Raw genomic sequence first — 21,146 nt, forward strand, 5'->3', positions numbered from 1 at the left:
TTATTCCTATTTCTGGGTTTACTGAAGCAGTGTTGAATGGCAATGCTGCTGTTTGGTGCGAGTCCAAGAAGTCATTTTTCAATGTAATTAGCTTGGGAAGTAAAAACACTATGGACCTGTGTGTTTTTGGGTTGTTTTTTTTTTTTTCAGGCACTGGCAGGTTAGGTTACCCAATGAGTTAGGTTACCTGCAGGAAACCGGCTTTCAATTGTAGACCTGTGATAGCCTGGGAAAACTTGCCTGGATAGAAAACCCTTCAAAAATACAACCTCCAGTAACCCCCACCTTACTAAGATTGTGAGCCCAAAGGCAGGTTTAATTAAAAGTTCCTTCAAAATATACTCCCTACTGCTTTAAGCTACTGAGTTTCAAAAACTCTGGTGCTGAGCCAAAGTGGAAGCAGGCATATATTAAAGTGACGGGTACAAAAGATACTGTTCTCCCTTCCCCACCGATCCTTGCTCGTCAAGATTTGGGCCCCAAGTTACAGGAATGCTTACAAGGAAATCCCAGATCTTTAGCACAGCTGAAACCCAGCCCTGTGGAACAAGTCTTACACTACTGCCTGCTCAGAGCAGGTCTAACTACAGGGCTTTGATACCAATGGCTACTTGATCGCTTGCAGCTGAAGGTAATTAGCAATCCCTTGTTGTGGGGTTTGTTTTTTTTAATTTTGCTGGATTCTTATGGATAAAGATGCAGACCTGGACTTAGTCCTCAGAGGTGTTGGGTACCTGCAGTTCTGTCTTCTGTGGGAGCTGGAAGAGCTTGGTACCGGTCAGGATTTTATCACATGGATACTAAATGTAGCAAAATGGCAAAGTACTGCTCATCTTCTTCCGTGTGTGGCTTTTCTCTCCCCTAGCCTTGAGAGAGAAGGGTGGGAAGTCCTTTCTATCTCCCAGTTCCTTCACCCTGTTCCAGGTTGCACAGGACTGTAGCAATTATCAAAACACAGGGCAGTTTTTACAGGTGCTCCAGGGGTAGGGGATGGGGAGCTTTAATTACAGCAGCTCCAAGAGCCCCTCTAATTAAAGTGCCCACAGCATGCATCAGCATCCCCTGTGCTTCAGAAAGGTGGTGGCAGTGCTTGAACTAAAGGTCATCAAATGAGCTTTGGTTAGTGCCCCTGCTGCCATGTTGAAGTGCATGAGATGCATAGGCCGGCTGGAGTGTACTAATTATCATGCTCCAGCAGACCCGATTAATCGAGTCTGCTCTGATGCACCGTGATTATAGCCTGGCGGAGCAGCCTCCTGGCATGCCTACAGGCATCCACAGTGCCTATTGGCTAGCAATATACCCCTTCTTGGCACCAATTATTCCAGCAAGAAGGTGGAATCATCATATTTCTGGGCTCTGATTTAAATGCCACTGCAATGTAATCATCACTGCATAATTGGAAGATATAACCTACTATGCCTTAACTCCAACTAAAATTTGAAGTGAAGGCCACATTAAAAATGAATGTAAGGTAGGTTGTCCTCAGGTTAGCCTCACAGCCTAATAGGTACCAGCTATCAGCTTTGCTTATAAATGGGGTCATACTCTGCTCTATGCTGTTAATATGTTGTGGATTTTATTTCTATAGATTCATAATCACAGGTTCTGGAGTACCCTGTAATTACATGAGTTTACACTTGCAGGGACAAAGGCTGAGTAAATATTTTATTAGGCAAATTTTTATCTTATTGAAACTGAATACACATGTGATAATTCGCCTGGCAAGTGGGGTGTTGGATAGCGAAATAAATAAGAGAGTTTACAGAGTCTTGTTTGCAGATTTGCCCTTTTGAAAAAGTATTACATGTAGAATTACTGCAAATAAATTGCACTACTTTAATTATAGGTGCAATGCATATGACTTATGGGGGCCTGACACTCTACTTACCTCAAAGCATACCGAAACTCATGGATTAGAAACAGGCTCAAGGCGAGAAAACAATGAGTGAATATAAATGGTCAGGTTTTGGGATGCAAAGAAGTAAACAACTGGGTCCTCTAGAGGTCTGTGCTGAGATGAGTGCTGCTTAACATATTCATAAATGATCTTGAACAAGGGGTAAGTACTGAAGTGGCCAAATTTGTGGATGACAATTAGTCAAAGGGATAAAGACCAAGGTGGACTTTGAGAACTACAGAAAGGATCTTGCACTATTGAGTGAAGGGGCAACTAAATGGCAAACGAAATGCAATGTGAAGAAGTGTAAAGTGATGTACGTAACTGCACCTGTACCTACACTATGATGGGCTCTACGTTAGCTGTTGCCACACAGGAAAGAGATCTGGGAGTCATTGTGGACCATTTACTAAAAACATTGTGCTCAGCAGCCATCAAAATGGCAAACAAAATGTTAAGGATTATTAAGCAGGGAATTGTAAACAAAACAGAGTTTAATTTTGTCCCTTTATAAATCCATGATGTGTCCATACCTTAAATACTGTGCCCAGTTTTGGCTCCCCACACCACAGAAAAGATATACAAGAACTAAAGACTGTACAAAGTAGGGCAATAAGGAGGGGCTTCCATATACTAAAGAGGCTAGGCCTATTCAGTTTAGGAAAGAGACACTGGGGGAGGAACATGATAAGGGTTTACAAAATACTAAGTGGCAAAGAAAAGTAAGTAGGGACTTATTATTTATGTATCATCACAATACAGGAACTAGGTGTCACAAAATGAAACTAGTAGGTACTAAGTTTAAAACTTAACAAAAGGAAGTTTAGTTTCACACAGTGTGTAATTACCATGTGGAACTCATTGCCACAAGATGTTGTGGAAGCTAACAGTTTAACCTGATTTGAAAAGGAATTGGACAAATTATTGGAGGAAAGGGGCATTAGTAGCTAGGAAAGCTATGGGAGTAAAGGATACAGCCTCTGAACCAGAACTTTCTGGATCTTCGATGCTGGAGGCGGCTAGTGAGAGAGGAGCAGGGAAAAACCTCATCACTCGCTTTCAGCATCCCCTGTGCCAGTGTGTAACACAAGGGACTGGGCAAGACACCCCAGCGACTGGCTCTTCTTGTCATGAATGCCGCATGCCCCCAGAGGCTGGGGCGGCACAGTGAGCTCCCGCAGGCAGCCACAGTGCTGTTGGAGCTGGCGAGTACAGACCAGCGGTCAGCATCCACCCACAGATGCTGGTGGCAGCCAGTGGTGATCAGGGACTGCCTGTTGATGCCGCTGGCAGTGTCGGTGGTGGGGGGTGGCAAGCGGCAATTGCCTGCAAATGCTGCTGGCAGTGTTGGCAGCGCCTTTTTGTGGGGGGTACATGTGCACCCCCTATGCATCGCCAATGCTTCTTGTGTTTTGTGTTTGTATCATGTGCATATTTCACTTTGGTAAGAGTAGTCTGGAACAGCCTGCCAGCGGAGGTGTTTCAAGTACCTACACTGAACACCTTCAAGAGTAAATTGGATGCTTATCTTGCTGGGATCCTATGACCCCAGCTGACTTCCTGCCCTTTGGGCGGGGGGCTGGACTCGATGATCTCCCGAGGTCCCTTCCAGCCCCAATGTCTATGAATCTATGATGTTCTAAGCCTCCACTTCCAGTGAGGCTCTCACTGATCTTTCTTTTCTTGTTGTCAGGAGCTTCTGAATTGGTCTTCAGTTTCCTCCAAAAGGCTGTTCAGGTTCATATGCACAGTATTTATTCTGTCATCACTCATTTCCCTGCTCAGATGCTTGGAATCATTTCTACATATGCAAAGCAAGAAACCCTGGCATTTAGGTCGGGGGACCGCAGGGGACAATGTGAAATCCAGGACACTGCTCCACTTACCCCACCTCTCAAGTCAGCGGTGCTGCTGCAGACAGACAGATGCAGGGGCAGGGCAGCATGATGCAGCACTGGTATTACTATTGAGGCACCTAAGGAAGTTAATGGCCTGTTAATGACCCATTTATTGTTCTTCACAGGTGTTAGCAATCATCTCCCCTTTTTAATGATTATGCCACTAATCAAATGAACCTGTTTTAGGGAAATATTGTCTGCTAGGGCTTTTTATTTCACAGCTCCTGCTCTTCTTCCTCCCTGCCCTGCGCCTGGGAGGCTTGTTTGAATTTGCACAGGCTGGCCAGGACTAGCCTCCAAAATCCAGGTCTGTCCTCACCAAATTGGGATGAATGGTCACCCTACATATAGGGCTCTGTCCAATGAAACAAGCCTGTAGCCTCATCTACATTATCAAGTAACTGCATCAAATTCTGTTTTTAATTTAAACCATTAAAATGTAATGACCATTAAGCAAGACCATGGATGATGCTATACATACCAAATTCTCAGATCGCTGATCATGTGTTCTTATATTTTCAACTGAAACCTAAATATATCTGCTTTAAGAGTGGTATTTCTGTTGCATGGGGTTGCTGATCCATCTGTTTTCCAAGGTTGGGGTCTCTAGCTTGAAATATAAAACTTCTTCACTAAAGAATCCGTAAATGGAGAAGTTAAGACAGTAGAATGAAGATAAGGACTGGGGACCTATGTATACCTTTATGGACTTGTCCATACCACCGTAAGATTTCTTGCACATGCCTATTGGCACATGCCCAGCGCTGTTCCCAAAGTTGACATGTTCCATGTTTGCAGAGGTATCATGTGCACGGAGGGTGTGCCTGGCATCACTGTGGCAGTCTTTTGTGTGGTCAGGAAGCGGTGGGACATGCCCTCTGTGGTGAAAAGTAGGCCACATAGGCTGTGTTTAGCTGATCCTGGAGCCAGTGAGTCAAAGGGTGCTTTGGGATGCTGTTTATGACCTGCATCTGTGGAAAAGCTGTGAAGAGAGCAAGTTGGAGGTCAGGTCCATGAGACCTTAGAATAGCTGCCTTCTTTTTCAAGTGGATGGAAGCTTTTTCAAACAATGGGGAATCATGAAATGCAGCAATAATAAAAGCAGTACTTTCCCGCACCCACTATAAAACTTCTTGCAGAAGTTGTTTGAATCAAATGGCTGTCCTTGTCAGCCAGATAAATGGCCTTTGTATGGCATAACAGACAGAGCTGCCTGGAATCACTGCCCCCTGCAATGTAGCCAGTGCTTTCTAGAGAGAGCCTATTGGGAGCCAGGGACTGCAGAATAAGCAGGTCTCTTGCTGTCATTTTTGACTTTGTGAGGCAGCAAATGTCAGGAGGAGCTATCTCCAGCCAAAAAAAAATGTGCTTGCACTGCCACCCTATGGCCAAGTAGCTGAAAGCATGTCTTTTCATTCATCTGTGGTTAGGAGAACCCAGGTGGCTGTTTTCTTGCTATTATAATGTCTTGGTATATTGGTTGAAGGAGGCACTGTTAATCTCCAGTCTTCCTAGGAGAATGGACCATCTAAAGCAAAGAGTGGGTAAGATATTCAAATCTTCCATAACAGCTGTAAGCATCTATCTATAGGTGGTGCTAGTAGGTAGCAACAAAGCTAACAGTAAAAGATGTCAGGATGTATAATTATGAGGGGGTTGTGGCAGGAGGGAGGCAAAATGTCATGTAGAGGTGAAATTCTGCACTCTGGCTGCAGTGAAAAGGCAAGGGGGCACTACGTTTGGTTTATTAGCGTTTGGTGAACCCATGGACTCCCACACAGCACAAGATACAAAGACTTCACAGAGACAGATGCCCAAATGCAGAGCTAGACTCTTTTCTAGGTATAGCATGTGAAACAAGATCAAGGTCTCCAGCATAAGAGGCATGACCCTGCAGCCGTTCATCTACCTGATCATATGGGCAGTACAGCAAATGTCTCTCAAACTCCAGTGAGTCTATTCCCACTAGTTGGTGATGAGATAAGTGTTTACTATCATACCTTTACACTTATTAGCACTACAATTGAGATCAATTACATGAGTTTCCCAAGGCATACCAGGAGTCTGGCAGAGCCAGGAATTGAATGATTATCTTCAATGCGTTCCTTCTCTCGAGTGGAAATGCTGTTTTGACTTAGACATTGTAAGGTGCACACTTGATTCCTTGTGTACAGATATAGGACTGAAGATATGTCAAACTGCAGCATCAAGTACTCCACAGCATTCCCCCACCAGGCCTAAGCCTACCTTTAGTTGATTATACCCATACAATCCCAATGGAGGCAAAAACAGAAGGAGAACAGTGAAGAACTTAGGTGTAGGCTAGGACATGGTGAGGGAAATGGTGAAGGTGCCTCTTCCAGAAGGAAGAACCAGTATAGCCCAGGAGAGGGCACTTAGCCAGAAGTGGAGGACGTCGTTAGGACCATGAATAGGACCAAAGCCGAATCTTCTAGTGTACTCGCTTACAATAAATAGACCGTTATCCAGCCAGGAAGGGCTTTATTGCCTCAAAGGATAATATTTATAATCCAGACATAAAAACATGGTCAAAAGAAATGGCAAAAAATTCCCCCATTCTGGCTTTCAAATCTATCTTAGGACCCACCATCTTGCCATACCTTCCTATCAGCTGCCAAGCAGCCAATGCAACTTCTTATCCTTTACCAGCTCTGGGAATCAAGGAGAATACTGAGTTCTCATGTTGTGGCCTGATATCATGATCTAATATTATATAGTTCTGCCGCAACCTGAGATTTACAAAAGGTTAACAGCTTATTTTTCTCCCCAGTGAACACACTTACACGTGGATGGTTATTCCCTGTCCCTTCACTGTTCTTTGCCACTGACATGCTAGAGCATGCAGCTCAGCTAGATTTCACAATCTGCTTCTTAGTCAACATAAATCAGTTGTTGTCTCCTCTATTCTTTAGTCCTTGGAAATTGTCTTATAGATTTCATAGACATTAGGGCTGGAAGGGACCTCAGAAGATCTTCAAGTCCAGCCCCCTGCCCCAGGGGCAAAAAGTCAGCAGGGGCTGTGTGAAGTCTTCTGCTGCTAGTAAAATGTCAAAGCAAGGCCTCAGCATTTATGGAAAATATGTATTGGGATGAAGCGGAGCTTTTGGGGAGGCCAGTTCATGTGGACACTGTTACTATTATTCTAAATGACTGGTATGTAAAATAAAATAACAGTAGCTTGGCTGGCAAGAGAAAACCCAGGTGTTACTGACTTTTGATTGAAAAATCTGGATTCTGGGTTTCTATGCCCTAGGTCCTCCTCCAATCATCAGCACGTATACTGTGGCAGCACAGATAGGTCTTCAACCAGGGATCAGGTCCTAAGGTATACGCACAGACATATAATGAAAAGAGGTCCTAGTCCCAAAGACTATATAATCAAAGTAATTAATTTATCACATATATCTCAGTGCAGTCAGGGCACTTTTTTGCCCCTATGGTGTCCTAATTTCTGTTGGGTGGAGTTAAAAACATATGCAAACTTTTTGCAGGTGTTGGGACTGGATGGGCTGGAGAATTTTGTATGAGAGACAACACCTTTCCCTTGGTTCTAGTCTGGCTGTAACCAAGATTGCTGGCAGAGAATAGCAATGTTTGGCCCAAGAATTTGAATTGTGCCTAAGTCTTGCTAGGTACCATTCTACTACCCTGATTTCTAAGGCTGGTTAGAGCTGGTAAGACACAATTGTAACTTAGAGCAGCCTTTGATAAGCATCATGTACAGGTACCTGATAGCAGGCTCATGAAGCAATAACATTGCCTGAGGATGAAGTGCATCACAGTGATGCTCTGACATGCCTTGATGCATTCCCTGGGTTGGGGCTTGTGTGGGGAGATGGCCACACAAGAGGAATCCCTCAGGTCCTTCCAGGCCAGAGTTACCACCTGTTTGCATCACCATCTCTATGAACAGTACCCTTCAAATAAAAGGACATGGTTGGACTAGATGAGGTCCTCCTGAGGTCCCTTCCAGCCCCAATTTTCTATGATTTTGTGACATGAGTAAATTGACTTTAGATCTGGAATTATTGAAATGTGAGTGAGCTCCATGTCACAAAATCATAGAATTTGCCTCCTAGTGTGCTGTTCTGATAAATGTAGCTTGTTGGAGCTAATCTCTCGGATAAGATATGTTGACTTGTTTCTAGTCATGATTGTTGCCACTTTGGTTGTAAGCCACAGGTGCAAGTTGAGAGAGAGAAACTCCAGATATGCCCCGAGCGTGATCTAACTCTTGTTAATGTCAACAGGCCAAATACCGCTTTCAATGAGCTCACAGTTGAATTGAGAGCATGCCCCTTGACTTGAATGGGGCTCCTATGAATAGAGGGCTTCCAGTAGTTCAGTGATGTGTCGCCAATAAAGAACAGGTTGTGCTCTCCTCACTTTCAGCTGTACCCTTAAAATGAAGAGCTGTGTGAAGAAGAGAGAGAGCAGCTGCATTCTAGCACCTAAGTAATTTTGTAAACATTTTCCTACTTATGCATCTAATTAAAAAAAAATTAGCACTTGCAATATTATTTCATCAATTCATATTATTATTCTATTTGCAAACAATAAGCATTCATTATGAGAAGTCCCACTGCACAGAAAATACTGAGAATAGTTAAGAAAACTCAGAATTAATTTATGTGATTTGGTAATCGTTTTCAACTTCATTAAATACTCAGAAGCCTAATAATACATTATCCTTATCTTGATGCTAAATTTTAATTGCATGAAGTTTGGTCCCTCAATAATTAACACATTGTATATCCCACCTAATTCACAAACTAATTGTCATTTCCCAGATCTTTGTTACTTGCTAATTCTGCCAAGGATAAAGAATTTTACTGTCAAAACTCCAGACTAAGTGACATTCTACAGGCACAATAATGACAAAACAAGTTAATTTACTGCAAAGTCGCTGAAAGATGAGGCTTTTTTAATTGCATATTTGCTACCTTCATTAAAAAGGTAAATGGCGCTTCCGTTACATATTTGCCCATTTCTAACACATTAAAAAAGTGTTAACGAACCTGATTAAAATTAATTGAAAAGGTCCAAGATCTGCAAAGAGATCCTAACACCAGCAAACTTCTAATTGAAGCCAAGAGAGGGAGATCTGAAAGGGGTTTTTGAGTGAAAAGGAATTGAAGTTGTAGCTCTACTATGAAACCGAATGAGTCAAGAAATATAAGTATATATAAGTAAGAAACCAAATGAGTCAAGAAATATCAGTAAGCACCAAAACACATGGATCTAGATATAGAAAAATGCTTTCTCTTTGCATTCTTTGTTGCTGATTGTTTTATTCTTCCATCCTCCACCCCTACTCTGAAGAGCCAGCTTATGTCACCATTGCTCAAAAGGGAGAAGAGCACTTGGGTACAAAGAAGGAGATGGAGAGCAGCCCAGTTGTCTCTTTGGGGGGTAGAGGAAGGGAATGCATGTTTGTTAAGAATACAGGCTCCTGATGTGTTAGAAAAAGAAAGAAATGGGTCTTGACAGAAACAAAGGAGTGAAGAGCATAGGGATGCAAGAACAGAAGGAATAAAATAGGGGCTGAAGAGAAGAGACAGAAAAGGAGTCCATGCTGCAGAGAGTACAAACAATCTCCTGAAGCGGGCTTAGAAGCATCTGCAAATGAACTAGGAAATATTATTAATGAGCTGGGTTAGGCCTAGGAGAAAAGTCGAAGGAAATTAAGCAAATCTTGTTTGAGCTAATGTTGCACATGCCTGTAAATTGCCTCTGTTTTAATGATCATTCACAGGTACATGGTTCTGGACTAGTGGATCCCTGGTCTGATCCATTGTATCTGTGCATAGGTTTATACATATTGGCTTGCTTGTGCACTGAGATTTTGGCACAGTTGTAACAACCAACCTGCGCTATAATTTTTGGCGATCGGCTACTTCTAAAATCCAGGACTCCACTAGAGTGCACTCAGTTCTCCACGCTGTGCCAGTTTGCAGTATGTGCCTGTGTGTGTGTCTAAGTTGGGGAGAGGGTAAGTTTATGTGTACATTGGGAGGATGGGATTTGCTTTAGATAAAGGTATCTCTCAAACTTAATAGAATATTACATTATTCTGACTGTGGTGTTTAAACTCTCTCATCCCTCTGCCTGACTACCAACCCCACTATTTCAGGATAGTCTAATCTTATTAGAACTATTTGTTTCATCTTTGTTAATGACATACACTAGTTATCTTGTTGCCACTATATAAATGTAAAATGAGAGAGAAACATTATGAGCCATTTTAATTTTTTTTTGTTTTGATTTAATTTAAATGGCTGAATGAAAAATAGCTTCTTCTAGTAATTCTGCTGAAACTAACTCATTTTGATATTGGTTCTATTAGCCTTCTAATAGCATGAAAGCTAAAAAATTAAATCGTTCCACTTCCACATTCATAATTATGTGCAATTAAAATCTTTACATACCCAAAAGTCTTATATGAAGCCCTGAACCCTTCAACTGTCACTCTTCATTATCTCCAAGCCCAACAATTTTACAGTGACACACTGTACACAATGAGATGTGCTAAAGAGGAAATATTATATTTTACTGATGTATGTGTTCTTTAATTTCTCTGAATTAGCTTTTTGATATGGATGCTAATTGTTTTCTTTGAAAAGAGTCGCCGCGGATATGTGATTTCTCTATGCCTGTTGCTCTTCAAAAAAAATATAGTTAATTGCAGGGAAACAGGAATTTCTCTCTCTCTCTCTCTCTATATATATATATATATCAGCTGCCTATCAAAGGAATGAATCTTAATCCAACTTTCTGACTGCACATTAAAAAGAAACCTTCACTGTTTGTGATCAGCACAGGCTAGTCAGGGACTTTAGATGTTTCCCCCTCTTCATTTATTCATGAGGTGAAATGATTAATTAAAACGGGACATTTGGTGGTACAAGTCACAATTCTTCTTTCCCTCTCCCCATGAACTTCTAGGATATTCAGAGAGACCCATTACTAAAGTACAGCCTCAACTATATGGCACTGGCAACTTATCTCCCATTGCAACCAGGGACCTTGGGACTCAGCCGTTATTGTTTGGCAGCCATCTCAGTTATATTCAAGTAAATATAGTACTCGTACAAGATGAGGTCACCCCCCCCCAAATCAGCATGGGGGAAAAGCCTCTTGTCTTTTATTTGCATACGAAGTGGAGGGGGGGGCAGGCAGCTGATGCAGCTCTGACTCTGGCCTTGAGCCTTGGTTGGGGCCAGAGTCAGACCTACAGCAGTCTCCTGTCCACCCACTTCCCACCCCCTTACTGTCAGGCACAGCTTGGCTCTGGCTGGGGCTAGGGTCTCTCCTGGGAGAGCACACGGCTCCAGGGTCTGGCTCGATAGTAAGGATGGGGTGGGGAGGGTGTATGGAGCTGGGCAGGACAGGGGGTAGGAAAGCTGCAGAGGGAAGAATTTGGGGCAGAGGGCTAGGGGGCCACCAGGCACCCCCCTTCCCCCACTGGTTTCCCTACTGTGGCATTGGCAGAGGGGAGCGGGGTGGTGGGGGAAGGAAAGACAACTCTCTAGTACTTAAATTCCATACCTGGAAAATGATAAGAAAAATTATAAATGTTCTATATATAGAATCTAAGTATTGTGGGGTTGTCTTGTATTCAGAGTCATCTTATTCTTGAGCAAATATAGTCCAAACACTGGGTGAAGACGAGGGAAGTGAGACCGGTGGCTGAAGTTGGGCAACCCCAAGTACACACAAGGCCAAGGATGATAGGGGGCGAATCTAAAGGTGGGCATGGCAGCTTCCCTCTTGAATCTCTTTATACAATGATCTACGGAGAAGAAAGGGAAAATCAGCCATGCTGCTGGCAGCACCCCCCTTGTCATGGCCTTACCTCTAGCTTTGTGCGGAAACACGTTAGGAGTTAATAAAGTCTGTGCCCATTTGGGGTTATCCTCAGGCTTCCTGCTTCCTTACTGAGTTGAAGAACAAAGATCCCAGTCGAGTCAGATACCTAACGTTCAGCATGCGAGCCTCCGTGCTGAACTCCATGGATGCACAGGAGAGCTGTAGGGGTTGGGGGCATGGGCCTGTTTGTGAATGATGCCATACCTTCATAGGGTCCTGGACACGCGGGAGTTAGGGACCACAACAAGGGGTTGTCTACACAAGGATGTCGGTGCTCAGTGGGCTAGAATTTGCAGCCCACTCTGGGGTTTGCTTGGAGCCTGAGGAAACAAACGCTTTGCCCCAGATTACAGTAATCTGAGGCTATTTCCACAGGGGAAAACCTCTTGGTACCTTCCTTTCTACAGAGCCTCTCCTCTGGGTTTCTGTGTGGGAGAGTCATTCCTCTTGTATTATCATCTAATATAAATAAACTATGCCAAGTGGCTTGTTTTAACAACACTTACTGCACTCCACCCACCTTGAAACACCCTCTTCAAGATCTAAGTGTTTTGAGCATTTGTAAAGAAGTGTTATCCTAACAAGAGTGATAATGAGTTGGATGCAGTTGGGAATCAGGTACCTGAGAATCACTACACACTTAGCGAAGGCTGTTATTCCCAGACTCATTCTTTTTCTCTTTTCAGAATTAAAAATAAAGCAGGAAAGAGATTTCTACAAAACCAACAAAGTTATTTTTACAAGAGTCATTTTGCCTTGTTAACTGCATATTCATTTACTTCATTGTCCCCTTAACTAAAAGAAAAAATGTCTGATTTTTTTATACGTAGAAGAATGCTGCTTTTAGGTTGCTGGCTTGCATCACTTCCCTAGCATCTACACAGAAGCAACAAGCATTGCTATGAATCCAGGGTTGGCCTGTGTTGGTTGTGTTCTGGATGCTTTACATTGCACTGGTGGATGAAATGGGCCTGGAGCAGCAAAGTCTTTGCAGTGAGGATATATCAGAAGTATTTCCTGAAGTAGCTCATGGGTGGAAAAACAAGGGAAAAGATGATGACGGAGGTATAACAGATATGCCACAGAGAGCACGTGCATGCGTGCGTGTGTGTTTGTCGGAGCAAATTCTAAAACCAAGGACCTTCAGAGACAGCATCTAACAATTTTCAGACTGATGCTCCAGATCATACACTTCTGCTGATTTCAGCTGTGGCACTATGCCACAGGGAGTCTTGCAGTCTCTCAGGTGATACAGGTTTGACAGGTAAAAACCTGATGCCTTGAACTGCATTGAGAAGCGTAAAGCCGGTGCAGATGTGGACCGCACGTCTAACGTGATTCCATTGTGCGGTTGTACTCATAGGTGGGTTCCAGCATTCTGGGTTATTCCTTCAATAACTTTCTTAGTGCTCTCATATGCAGATAACATGTCCTGTAGCACAAGGTATGTGAGCACTTGGAGCAGAGTAATGGTTGTCCATGGGCTCATCTACACGTCGCCCTCCGGTCACGTAGTGACACGCTATGTTGCCATACAGTACGCTATGGTGATGTAACGATCATGCAGGTCTACAGAAGATCGCCAGCTACATTGACATAGCAAAATGACCCCCCAGTATAGCATGCTGCTACGGTGATGCTACCTGTTTCGTGCACGTGGGGTAGTAACCCCCCGTACTGCCCTGTTCTCTACTGCTTTCAAAAGGAAGTACTGAAGCACGGCGCCGTACCAACATTGCCATTCGGCAATGTGTAGACATGTTCCACGAGTATTTTTGAGGATTTCTGAGAAGAGTTAGAACAAAGACACTCAAGAGCAGTTTCATTTACCCCTAGTAGCATCAGCAGCAAAGCTGCCATGGTCACCTTTATCAAAGGCTCCCAACAAAGATAAGAATCAATACATTTTATGTTCATCCATTGCTAAGTGGAGATCCTCAATTAAAACCAACAGTGCCGCTTCTCTTCTGTACCTAGGCCTATAGCCAGATTGACTGGAATCAAGGAAAGCTTGAGGAAAAAAAGAAATTGCTGCAGTTGCCTTGCCTTGCCTTTCTCAAGGATTCTCCCTAAAAGAGGGAGATGAGATGCAGGTCAAAAGTTAACCAGATTGCCAGCATCAAGTGGCTTTCTGGAGCATAAACTTCAACAAGATTTTTTCTGGCCTGAACTAGCTAGGAGGGTCAGGGATCATGCTCACAAAATGTATCTCACTCTTACTAGTTTACCTCCATAACCTGAGTGAATGACATTTGCTGAAACTTAGACAGGGAGGACATAGCACTTGTCCCCTCAAAATGTAGTTTGATTTCTAAAGTGGCAGAAAATTAATTTGAAATCTGTGCAGGTTTATCTGCAAAGTAATGTGAATACTCCATCAAGAGAAAGACCTTGACACTGGCAGAACTGGAATCCCGATGCATTTTATGGCCAATTTTTGTATAATTAGTGATCATAAAATTAGCTTTATGTAGTTCCAGTATGGTGCCATCAATTTAGAGCTTGAAGAGGAGTTTTATTTGTAGATTACTGAGGATACAAATTATGTCATTAGAGTGCAATCATCTTTATAGCTCCTTGAAACATCATCTTCATTATCACTTCATTTATATTTGTGATGGTGAGCAGATGGTACCAATGTCATACTTCAACATGTATCATTCCCAAATGTTGTTTGAAAACACAGTCAGAAAGGTGGTAGGAACATATTCTTCTCCTGATGAGCCTAAATAATTCACATTGCTGCAATGGGAGCTACAGAAACACAACTGGTAAGCTGACATACGTTTCTTGTGCTGGCTACAACAAATATTGTGGGTACTATACGAACAGGGGGTATTTCTTGTTTATAATTTCTCAACCTTGAAGTGTATTTTTTTTTCCAGACACATAAATTACAGACCATTAGGCCATATTCATACTTTAAGTTACAGCCTCTTTGCTTATCTCCTGGGCATAATGTTCAGCAGCTGAAGTGACCCCCCCCGGTTAGCATTTCTGTGCCATAGCCAGCACCTCACCTTCCTAGTGAGGATGGGGCCCAGAAATGTGGGGAAAGTGTGCTCCATAGTTGCAGCCCTATACCACATTAGAGTCCACAGCACCCCTAAACTAGAGCCACCATTTGAAGCTACCTTTTAGGAGCTTTAAGGTATTTCAGTGCTTAAGCTAGCCCTGAGAATCCTGAATCCGGACTAGAACTTAGCACCTTATTCATATGCTGCCAGGGCAAATCCAAAAGAGATCACGTAAAGATCAATAATTCTTTTGAATTCCTGCAAAGCCTTATTGAAACACTGCCATGTTCTTCAGCAAACAGAAATAGAGTAATAGAATATGGCTTTTGTAACTTTTCCTTCTGTTTGTTCCTTCCTCGGGTTTGAGCAGTGGCACCATAGCAATCAACAACAGAACAAAGTAGGCTCAGAGCAAACACACTGTAATTTTGCTCTGAATCAGAACAAACACACTCCAGACCCCAAGCCCCAAATCCAGGAGACACAGACTGAGCGGAAACTCAAAGCACCTAAGCAAGCAAAAACCATAAACCTACTCATTCCTTGTTAAAAATAAATGCAAGACAAACAAGGACAAAAGAAGCCTGTGCACTCTTTTCAAACTAGTGCAAGGCCTACTTCCTACACCTCAGATAGCTCTCCCTTTCCTGTCTGCTAAAAGCATTCTACTTCCTTTGATTTCTACATCTAGCTGACCCTAAAAAGGCCAGGGGAAGGATTTCAACACTTACCAATTTGCCTTTAAAAAAAAAACCTGGCCCTTGCTCCCTTAGCAAGAAGAGGTAAGAAACTCATCAATTTATAAGCTACCAGAAAGGAATGTGTAACAAGCACTGAACTGGAAGTGAATTACATCTTTTCAAAGAAATGGCCCCTTGCCGTACCCAGATCGAGTGATGGGCAATTTTATTAGTGTTTTCTTTGTGTAATTATTTGTTGTTCAGTTCTGTTCACATCATTCATTTTCAATTGACTCCAATAGTATACTGTTCTGATCTTATAATATATTAAGGTAATATACACTAGAGATGGACATATGAACCACAACGTTCAGAGCACTTCAGGGATCGTGAATGACGCGTGCCCCCGGAGACTTGGGGGGGGGCGGTATGGCGACTGCCTGCAGGCTGTGGTGGCGGCGGTGGCAGGGGAGCTCCCGCAGGCGCTCACAGTGGTGTTGGCGGTGCGGGACAGGGGTGGCGAGCACTGGCCAGCGGTTGGTGACCACCTGCAGATGCTGCTGGCAGCGCTGACGGAGGCCGGGGGCGAGTGGAGACCGCCCGCAGGTGTCGGCGGTGCTTTTCACAGAGGGTGCACCGCCAATCTCAGGGAGTGCACGTGCACCCGTGTGCACCCCCGACATGTTGGCAGTGTCAGGGATGTTTGCTGAATTGACCAAGATTCAAACCGTTCATCCCACAGAATATGCTGGCTTTTCCTCTAGGTGTAATGCCTAATGCAATTTTGCCAGCTTCCGCCAATGTGGAGTTTAGCCCAACAACAGCTATGCACATGGGGAACTGAGGGAAGAATTTGTTCTTCAAAATAAGATTTGATATGCATTTCTCCAGGAAAATATTCAGTTATTCCACATTTTTGAGGGAAGACCACTCGTTGGGAGGAAGGAGTCTTCAGATGTTACTTTTACTAAGAGATATGGAAAACTACAGTGGCAAAAGGCTAAGCAAGATGTATCTTTTCCTGAGGCTTTCAGGGAAAGTTCCTGTGTTTGGTGCCTACCGTCAAAATTACATTGACATTTTTCGTTCACATTCTGCTGCTGAGGAGGAAGCACAATTGGAAGTCAATGCAACAGCAAACAGACTTCACAAAAATTATCACATTTCGTGTGATTCCCATAATAAAAGCACAAGCAAGCGTGGAAGCCCTTTTCAATTTACACGAAGAGACTTGAGGTCTCTTGACAGTCAGCAAAGAGCCAATGTTTCTGAGTAAACTTCGTTGGGAAAACAGATTAAAAACTCCAGAGGTTTAGCTAAATCTTATACAGGAAAACAAATTGTTACTCTCATGCTTTAGAAACCTAATTTAGTGCTGGTGAATAATGTATGTTAGTAACATCTGCATGTGATGAATTTTGCCGCCTCTTTTCACGACGTGCTCACAAAGTTTTTCTGAAATTTATTATTCATGATTTTTCCCCAAATATAAGAAATCCTAGGTGGCTCTTTAAAGAGCTATTCTCTGTAAATAGCCAAGACACTTGATGGGATACCCGAGTTGCACAATATTGGGTGGCTCTAACATTTCGAACCAGGTTTTTAGTGAGAATCTTTGCAATTGTGAATTCAATATTTGCTTCCCAGTGGTATGCAAACACTTCTGCTAGCACACTCGCTTACCAGAATAACTGTGGAAAACCAACATGAAATGGGCAAACCACTATTTGAAGTGAGATCATTTAAAGATTCAAGCTTGCCTGCATATCATTTCTGTGATGCTTACCATGATAGTTTGTTTCTGCTGTTGTCTGCAAGTAAAGGGCACGTCTGTTATGGTGAACCTACTTGTTTTACTCTTGGTCCCACATTGCCACCATTGGGAAGGTCCCAGGATCAGAGGTCAGCTACAGAGGTAGTCTGATCATCTGAGTTGTGGATGGCTAAGTGTCTATAGACACTTCAAAGCTGGACTCTGGAAGAGATTTGCTGCCTTGGAATTTAGCTAAAGGGCAATTAGACTTTACATTATTCCTTCATAGACATCTGTGAAGCTAGCGGGTAGCACATGCCTAAAACAGACTCCAAAAGGAGTCCTGGCAGGGGTTAAGAGCACCAGTGAAATAACAGGCATACACTCTAATTTCTCAGGCTAGGTGCACACAGAAACAGCTCTATGCACAGCAGTTGCTTTTCGCTGTTGAAAGCACTTTATTGCTATGACTTAACAGAAGCGCATGGCTTTACAGCACTCTAAAATGGGTACAGCATGTTAAATTTAACCCTTGCTAAATGAGGTATTAAATTTGAAGCACGGTATTTCAAAGCACTTTAGCAACCTATAGCACTGTAAATCAGGGGTTCCTAATTCCCGGGCTGCAGCCCCGTACTGTGCTTCAAGGGGTTGGCTGCTGGACTGGAAGTCCAGAATCGACCAGCATACTGAGTATAAAAAAGGGTTGGCTGCCTGCCCACAGTATGCTGGTCACTGCTGGTCCACAGTTTGCTGGGCCGCAGCCACTTTCGGTCTGTGGTTTGGTCCATGGTCACTGCTGGTCCTCAGTTTGCCGGTTCACAGTGTAAACAGGTTGGGAAACCTGTTTTAAATAACCTCTGTACCCTGGGCAAATTTCTGACCAGCAGAGGAGCCCCAGGAAGCTGCTTCCTAGACTGGAAGGTGCAGGGGGGCTCAGAGGCTCCCCCTCCCCGCCAAACACTGCACTTCAGTCATGTTTAAAAGTGCTGTGACTTTATAATGTTATAAAAAGTGCTCTAATTTACACTGCTGTAAAATGTGCACAGAACACTTCTGTATGTACCTTAAAGCTGTAACTGGACAGACATTCACAGCTCTTGGAGCACTTTAAAAATGACAGATTGTGCTCTAAGTTGATGGACACGTGTTAAGCTAAAGCGCTTTCTGTTAGACAACTTTATCGAACATCTGTGCCAGATCCCATTGAGGATTAACTTAGAGCGTGATCACTGCCATCTCTGGCGACACCGTTCAGGGCTGCGCTCTAGGCACTGGCTGAGCTCGTTTGCTCTGCCCAAGCACCAGGCCAGCCCCCTGAGACCCTGATCAGAGCCCCTGATCCCAGCTCTGCCTCTTCCCTGTGGCTAGCTGCATTGCTGGCATGGTTTACACACAGATAAAGGACCTCCACCTCCCATCACCTTCTTTCTCTCCGCTCCCACTGATACTTACAGGGTTTGGCTATATAACTTGTTTACACCAGTAAAATCAGCCTTAACACTCGCATCTAGCCAATGAACAGACAGACGATATAAACCCCAGCACCAGAGTGTCTTGAATCTAACATAAAGTTACCTGAGGAAAAAAGCTATAATAAAAATGGAGAAGTATAACCTGGACTGGGGAGGTGTCCTTTGTCTACCCCAGACTGTTTGCAAAAGAGCTCCCCTGCCCATCTAGTGGCACGGCACTGAAAGAACATCTACTGCCGCTAGTACTCCGGGACAACTGCTTGTGCGTCCGCTTGGGATTGTGGTATAACGTACTGCAATTCATTCATAGATTCTTAGGGGCTGGAAGGGACCTCGCAAGATCATCGGGTCCAGCCCCCCTGCAATGGACAGTGGACAAAACCTATTTAAACTACACTTGTGTAAATGTTGTTTAACACAGGTGTAGGAGCCACCTGTGGCAAGGCTCCTCCTAGCTATTGCTTTTTTCTCTTCTTCCTTAATGTCCACGTTTTTTTTTCCTTTGGCTTATCAGTGCCACTGTATTTTTTTTGTCATGGAGTCGCATCCTCATATCGAGCCATTCCTTCATGAGAGAACTCTTGCCATTTGTCATACCGGTTAAGCAGGTGAAGCCCTGTCCATTTCTTCTGGGCACGAGAGAGTTCAATTTTCTCATGCAGTGGAGCCCATGCTCATTCTTCTCATCTCTCTCCTGTTTCAATTCCACTCTTCCTTCCTTTACGGCAGTTCTTCCCCCTGTTCCATAAGAAAATGACAATCTAGGATATTCAGTCAAGCTTACAAGTTCATCTTGCTCTTCAGACAGCCTGTGCATCTCCTTCCGTTTCACTTGAGGTGAGTTACAACGTGTGAATTCTGCATGCGAGCCGCATGGGAATCCAAGCCATATTCCCTCTCTCCCTTACTCCTCCAAAAAACCAGACCCTTTCAAATTGCTACACTGGGATTGTGTTACCTTTTGGTAACTTCATTTAAATTTGAGCCTGACACGGTATTACGGGATTAGACAGTTAAACTTTACAGGGGGGTGGTTCTGTAACTTTTAATATCCTGTTACCTGTGCTGTGAGAGAGCAAAAAATTTTACACCAGATGCTGAAAACAACCAGGGGATCCTTTTTTTTAAATGGGTTACTCACAGAAGCAGTAACTGCCACAACTCCCACCATTCACACTGGGGGAGGTCTAACGATGACAGTATTATTTGTCTGAGCATAGACTGGGAAAATAAGAGCAGGGATACAGGCTCCAGGCCTGCAAATTCCCTATCAGTCAGGGATACCATTGCCTTACTTCTATTCAAAGGGTTGTTTCAGTAACTGCTGCTTAGGCCTGAATCTTGTGGGGCAGGATTTCTCCTGACATAGCTGTTAGGTTATGTGCTGTTTGAGTATATTTAGTCTGAAAAAAGAACATGTTCCGATTAATAGAAATGCTGGAAGAAGTTGATTCAATTGTATCAAGAGGGTGTGGGACAACAGGAAATCTTAAGACACAGTTGACTGAATGTGTGGATTATTATTTTAAGGCGTTTTGAACAGTGCAATCTGAGGCCAGTATTTGTCCAGTCAAGTACAGTGAGATGAGTTATGTTTGCCGATCAATTCATAATACTCATGATTTCATGCACGGTAACAGAAGAAACTGCGCTATTTCCTGAAGAAGTTGATAGGGTGTTGCATGGATGGCGTTGGAAAAGCAACATTTAAATCATTTCCCTAAAGTAATTTTATTACTAGATATTTTTAACATATCCCATCTCAATTTACTACTGGCTCTTGCATGCAACTCTTCATTTAGTTATTTGAAACTAGTTTATCCAAGTATGCAATGACTGTGAGACATTTACACAGCAGTGTCAGATGCTATCTGGGAAATAAGTAGTACATTTTCAGGCTCAGAAAGTAATTTTTGATGACACCCTTAAATCAACTTCATGGTCAGTTTTCTCATTTTGAACAAGAACTGGGATTCCATTGTGATAACTGCGGGCTGCATGTTACTTGATCTAGGGTAATGTAGAATAATTACTAGCCCATTGCACTTCATTACACTACTGTAATAGGCAGCAGGTCAATGTTTGAGCTACAGCTGCTCTGAAAATTGAGCTGACATCGATACTATGATAGAAGTGATAGCAAAAGTCTCTCATGCAAATTGTTGGAATTAGCATCTACTCAGTGGGTTTTGAAATGCAATATGAGACTTGGATTGGGACACCTGTTTTTTGTTTAACATTTTTTTCTTGGATACAATAGGATGATCATGAAATAAATTAGTAGTTCAGTGCAATATGGCTTGTAAAAAGGTCACTGAAATGCCAGAGGATTCTAAATACCACAGGACGGTTTGACTAATAACATTCTGCAATACACAATCTCAGACTATCTGATGGTGGTTTTACAGTATTTGGATGATTCGCATATTCATTTACATATATTCTTCAGAATATGAGAGAGCAGCACCATTCTGAATATCAGACCTTTATACAGAAACAGATCTACCTAAGCTGAAGCAAGTGAGATAGCTAT

At 43.1% G+C, this 21,146-nt stretch overlaps 1 long non-coding RNA gene across 1 annotated transcript in view; it reads left to right on the plus strand.

The window, feature by feature from the left end:
• Positions 1-503: 503 nt before the first annotated feature.
• LOC149860075 (uncharacterized) overlaps positions 504-21,146 on the plus strand; it is a 46,789-nt gene continuing 26,146 nt past the window's right edge. Inside the window, exon 1 of the long non-coding RNA XR_016443513.1 lies at positions 504-631. This is a non-coding gene — a long non-coding RNA (uncharacterized LOC149860075). The remainder of the gene's footprint in view (positions 632-21,146) is intronic.

Source organism: Crocodylus siamensis, chromosome 7 (genome assembly GCF_052110815.1).
Source record: "Crocodylus siamensis isolate JL-2025a chromosome 7, ASM5211081v1, whole genome shotgun sequence".
In the NCBI taxonomy this organism is placed as follows: Eukaryota; Metazoa; Chordata; order Crocodylia; family Crocodylidae; genus Crocodylus; species Crocodylus siamensis.